This window comes from Eurytemora carolleeae, unplaced genomic scaffold (assembly GCF_000591075.1).
Source record: "Eurytemora carolleeae unplaced genomic scaffold, Eaff_2.0 scaffold1004, whole genome shotgun sequence".
In the NCBI taxonomy this organism is placed as follows: Eukaryota; Metazoa; Arthropoda; class Copepoda; order Calanoida; family Temoridae; genus Eurytemora; species Eurytemora carolleeae.
Window position 1 is genome coordinate 56,637 of NW_019396892.1, and position 6,458 is coordinate 63,094.

Here is a 6,458-nt window from a genome sequence, read left to right on the forward strand (position 1 = left end):
ACCTATAGTTTTCTCAAGCTTTAAACTCAAACTCATTTTTAAGTCAATGTTAGACTGACATCCTCATTATAGTCCCGATGTTAGACTGACATCCTCATTATAGTCCCGATTTTAGACTGACATCCTCATTATAGTCCCGATGTTAGACTGACATCCTCATTATAGTCCCGATGTTAGACTGACATCCTAATTATAGTCCCGATGTTGGACTGACATCCTAACTATAGTTCCGATGTTAGACTGACATCCTCATTATAGTCCCGATGTTAGACTGACATCCTCATCATAGTCCCGATGTTAGACTGACATCCTAATTATAGTCCCGATGTTGGACTGACATCCTAACTATAGTTCCGATGTTAGACTGGTATCCTTACTATAGTTCCGATGTTTCGACTGATATCCTAATTATAGTTCCGATGTTAGACTGACATTCTACCTATCATTCTAATGTTAGACTGACATCCTTACTATAGTCCCGATGTTAGACTGATATCCTTACTATAGTTCCGATGTTAGACTGACATCCTTACTATAGTTCCGATGTTAGACTGACATCTTTACTATAGTTCCGATGTTAGACTGACATCCTTACTATAGTTCCGATGTTAGACTGACATCCTTACTATAGTTCCGATGTTAGACTGACATCCTTACTATAGTTCCGATGTTAGACTGACATTCCTTACTATAGTTCCGATGTTAGACTGACTTCCTAGCTATAGTTCTAATGTTAGACTGACATTCTACCTATATACTTCTAATATTAGACTGACATCCTAACCTTCTTTTTTCCTTTATATACAGAAGAGGATAGACTCTAGTAAGTCTCTGCAGCTTAATCCCTCTGATCAAAAGATGTTTGAAAGAGCTCTTAGAAACATGAATAATAAAAAGTAACAATCATTTATATTAAAGTATTTGCCTATAGCTAGCTTCAAGCAAAAATTTATTGGTATGAAAAAATAGCATGATGAATATAGGTCATGATCAGTTATCTTTACTTTTGCCCGAAATGTATTGTAAAATAAACATTTTTATTGTTTAAGTTTTTTTCCTGTTAGAAAATGATCCAATGAATTCAAAGTTTAGAACTAAACCACATTAGTTAATCAGGACTATATTAGGGAAGGTACCGTCAAAAGTTTGGCAGCCCCATCAAAGGAAAAACTGAGCCAGCACAGGATAGGGGCGGGGCGGTACTTGACGAGCGACACTAAGCCCGGTAGAAGGGGTCGGTCTGGTTCGAATTCCGGTTGACCCTAGTCCAACGTGAAACATATTGTTAGATCTATTTTGAAATGTATAAAAACTAAAGGTTACATGAAGTATAAACTTAAGTTTAATGTTTCAAAGTTCAACTGAGGATAGCGATGGCTTTTTATAAACAAAAACTATGTAGACAATCTATCTGCAGTAATGTCTCTCTCTTAAAGGGAGTGTTTGCGAAAAATTTAATATTTCATACTAGTTTTGATTTTGTTTTTTAAAATAATATTTAGCTTACAACTTGTTTTCGAACATTACTGGAAAATATGAAAATGTCGTCTTCATTACCAAAAATCCTCAAATCAAGAGTGTATTATATATCAATGTTTTTATTTTGGAAAACTGAATATTTTTAATCGTGGTTTCTCCAAAAAAAAGTGACTTGCGCACATTTGATGATGGAAAATAAATAGGAATTATTCAGATTAAAATTTTAAAACCTAGAAAAACGACAATATCTGCCACACTTTAGATCAGAAAAAGGTTTCTAAGGTATTGTTGATAATCGGGCATTGCTATCTTTGCATGGCAAGTCACTTGGAATTAAGTTTACATTCAAAATTATGAATTAAATTGAATATGCATAAAGTGCTTCAGCTAGTTTCAGATACAGTAATAGTAATTGAAACAGCTAGTAAATTATCTCACGCAAAACATCGATGAGAAACTAAAGCTGAAAACAAATATTGTTTAGATATAAAATGAACATGTCTAGGACTACAAAAATGTATGATTAAGTTATTGAGATAAAATCAAAGCCCAAGGTTTGCAACACTTTTAGAGTGGACCTGCAAGTCTTTTAAAATTTAAGCAACTTTTCATAACATTATGTGCATTAACATCTTTTATATAAAATAAAGGTCTTTTTTGAAGGATATGCCACTTGTTAACTCTACTAGGATTGCTGCCTATTCATATAATCTTGAATATTGAATTATGTTTTTATTTGTTTTACCGGCTTTTTACAAACTTAAAAAACTATGAATCCCTCATCAGAGGGACGTTAAGTTAAGTTACGTCCCTTGGGACAACTAAGTAAATTAACGACCCGGTCTGCGAAGTTTTCGTGAAAAAATTTGCGCATTTTCAGAAGACAATAAAATTGTGAACAACTACTTCTTCGAGAAATTAATAATTTTACTTAACCACTGGTTCCCTTGACCAATTTGGCCTGCAAAACATCCCTCGTTGCGCACAGGATGTTTTGTGACAATATTGGTCTCGGGAACCCTTGGTAAAGAAAAATTCACTTAACTTCCCTTTAAAGTAGTTGTAAATAATTATTACTGCCGCTAATAAGTGACATTAATTACTGGCGTTAAAATCTAATTTTTTAATCCTTACATCTTTACAGCATAATGTTGCTGACCTTTGATATGTCAAGAAGTCCTGAAGACTTTTAAGAAGGGCTTTTAAGACATTCCCCCCCCCCGCCAGGAAACGTGTAGGGGGGAGGGGGGGAGGCAAGCACTCTCCCTACCCCCTAAGCAATTATCAGGAATTGGTGTTTTGCTTAGTCAGATGCAACTCATAAGTAAACAATTCTATATAGAGTTCCGAAAAAAAAACAGCTAAATCCTCTCAGCTAGTTTAATTAAATACAGAGTTAAGTAAAAAAAGCAAGATCCTCTAAAAATGGTTCTTTCCTTTGTAAGTGGCGAACCACAAGGATATCCCCCCCAAAAAATTTTCTTTCAAAATTAGCTGAAAGAAGTACAACTAGAAACAAGAAGAAAATCAAGAACAAGAAATATTGAAATCTCAAAACATTTTCATCTGATATCATATAAATATTTTGAAATATTGTAAAACTTGATTCAAATAGATTTTTAAAGTTTAAAAGAGTTTGTGGCAAGTGCTCCGTTTTTTATTTGTTTGCCAAAAATTTCAAGTTTTTCATTTGTGAGTTGTGAAAAATATGTGCATCTGGTCCGAATCTGAAATATGTGCATCTGGTCCGAATCTGAAATATGTGCATCTGGTCCGAATCTGAAATATGTGCATCTGGTCCGAATCTGAAAAATATGTGCATCTGGTCCGAATCTGAAATATGTGCATCTGGTCCGAATCTGAAATCTTCTATTTCTATTTTCAAACTAATTAGCTTCCAGGATGAAAATTGACAGGGAAAGGAACTATAAAGAAAGAATAATTCATATCTTTTAAATTTTTCTTTTATTTTTACAAAGATTTGACATATTTGAGTAATAATAAATATAAATCGTTCTCATTCTTTGCTGAGATTAAGAAGCTTAGTCTAGGAAGTTTTGGAAGCTGGGATTAGGAAACTGGTTTTAGGAAGCTGGGATTAGTAAGCTGGTTTTAGGAAGCTAGGATTAGGAAGCTGGGATTAGTAAGCTGGGATTTGTAAGCTGGTTTTAGGAAGTAGGTTTAGGAAGCTAGGATTAGGAAGCTGGTTTTAGGAAGCTGGGTTTAGGAAGCTAGGATTAGGAAGCTGGTTTTAGAAATCTGGGATTAGTAAACTGGTTTTAGGAAGCTAGGATTAGGAATCTGGGATTAGTAAGCTGGGATTTGTAAGCTGGGTTTAGGAAGCTCTGGGATTAGAAAAATGAGATTAGGAAGCTATGGAATTATAAAGGTAGGTTTAGGAAGCTGAAATTAGAAATCTGGGATTAGGAAGCTGGGATAAGGAAGCTGGGATAAGGAAGCTGGGATAAGGAAGCTGGGATAAGGAAGCTTGGATAAGGAAGCTGGTTTAAGAAAGCTGGGACTAGACAACTGGGATTAGGAAGCTGGGATTAAAAAGCTGGGGTTAGGAAGCTGGGATTAGAAAGCTGACATCAGGACGCTGGGATTAGGAAGCCGGGATCAGGAAGCTGGGATTAGGACGCCGGGATTAGGAAGCTGGGATTAGGACGCTGGGATTAGGAAGCTGCGATTAGGAAGCTTGGTTTAGGAAGATACTGGCTTAGGAAGCTAGGTTTAGGAATCTGGCTCTACTAACTCCTGTCTACAGCTCTGATCCCGACATTAATATCATAAATCTTCTTTGATCAAGCTCGTGACTAGATTTCTAAATAAAATAGGAAAATGAAATCATCATTCCTCCGTGATCAAATCATCATTATAGTGTTTCCCTGACATCCCGGAGACTGTATTTTGTAAAACATTTTTATTTTTTTACCAAAAAAAGGTTATTTTTTATTCAGAGAAACTCTGATCCTTTGTCACGAGTAAATGAATTGATTAAGTATAACTAGGATTAATTGATTTGTGCACAGGACATGTTTTTTTATGACTTCTTACAGTTACATGTTCATACACCAAATGTACATTTCATAACGTTGCATATTATGAGTACACGAATATATTTAATTTAAACTTTTTATGAAATTTTTTAGAAATTATTTATGAAAAAATACAAAGAAAGAGACTTTGATAACACTTCAAAACTATGGTTATGAAGTTGAACCTTTTGTGTGAAACGGCGCTACAACGCTTGGTTTCGATATTGTCTGGGACAACTTTAAAGTTTGAGAGAAAAGATTGCCGCATGATTCTTTCATTTTACCGAATTTAATTAATTGGAGAGGTCGCTGAACTACCTAGAGCTGGTTCAAATCCTGAATCACTGATTCAAATCCTCATGAATCTTTAACCTTAAATCGATGATTCAGGATTTGAACCAGCGGTAAGTAGTTCAGCCAATGTTCTCTAATTCATTCAATGCGGTCCTAGGTTACGATCACATAAAGATAATTAAATGGAATTAAATTACTTCTTAGGTCTACACAAGATGATCCCAACTCAAAAGTTCTGACCTTACAATTAATTAATTTCGTTCTTTCCTTTATAAATTTGCTCTTTTCCATTATATTTTTATCAATACTTTAACAATTATAATTATGTAATAGTTCTTATAATGATTATAATAATTGATAAAGAAGCAGAATGTCCCAAAACCGTCAAGTAAACTTAAGAATCATTATAACCGAAAATTAAGTCCTGTCATTGAATCAAGTTTGTTGTTCTGAAATCAGTTCTCAATTGAATGAAAAACCGGAATAGGTAAAATGAATGAAAATAAAGTAAACGTACATTCCAGATCCTGTTTTGATTTCCACGCAAGTATTAGAAAATTTCATTTATTAGGTTACATACGAGATAGGAATTGTGTCTTTTCATTTATTAGGTTACATACGAGATAGGAATTGAATCTTTGCAACAGACTATGATTTTCTAGTCCTTGTATTGATCCAACCAATTGTCGTAAACCTTAGATATTTCAGACTATGAATTATGTTAGCTCAACTTATCTAAGTTTGAAATATCAAATGTCGCTAAGTTATTGGAATTCGAAAATTTAAGTTTGTGGCAAAAACTCAATTCCTTTAAAATATTTTTGTGCTTCTCCATAGATCTTTAATAAGAGAAGTTTCAATCGAAAACAAGTAAGATTTTAAATTCATTTGAGGTTTATTTAATTTGACTTGAAAGATTAGGATGTAGAGAAGAGAAGATACTATAGTATTTATTACCAACCTCGAGAAGAGAATCTCTCCGACTGTTCTCTCTTTTTACCTGTCCTATCAGTATTCTCCCTTCTCCCTCCTCCTTATCCTCCCCTCCCCACTTCCCCCTCCTCATCATCGTGCCCCCTCCTTATTTTCTTTCCTTAATTATAAATGTCCCTAAGGATATTTGTAATTTGTTTCTTATATTTCTGTAAAATGTACTCTGACCTCCCAGTTATAAATAAAACATTTCTAGCTATATATCTTACATGATTCTTAATCAAAGACAATATTTACTCCACCTCTACTGAATATTTACTCCACTTCTACTGGTAATGACTAAAAACTAAAATCATAGAGTAATAAAATAATAAAATCTAAAAATTCGTCAATTCCATAAAACCCCCCTTAGAAATACGATCACTCTATATACAAGTGTACAGTGTTAGATACGTAAACATATCGTGATGTATACAACCGACCACTCTATTAATTAATTATTAGGGAGGTCGGTTGTGTACATCTGAGCTATGCTTAACCTCTTCGTTTTATTACTCTATGACTAAAATAGATTATCAAGTACAACAGATGGCAACGCAGAATGCGCACACTCTCAGTTCAGCTGCAGTATCTACGTCACGACTTACAATTCAGTTTTCTATGTCTGACAAAATTGTAAATATCATTGATAATTTTAGGCTAAAATCAGCTAAA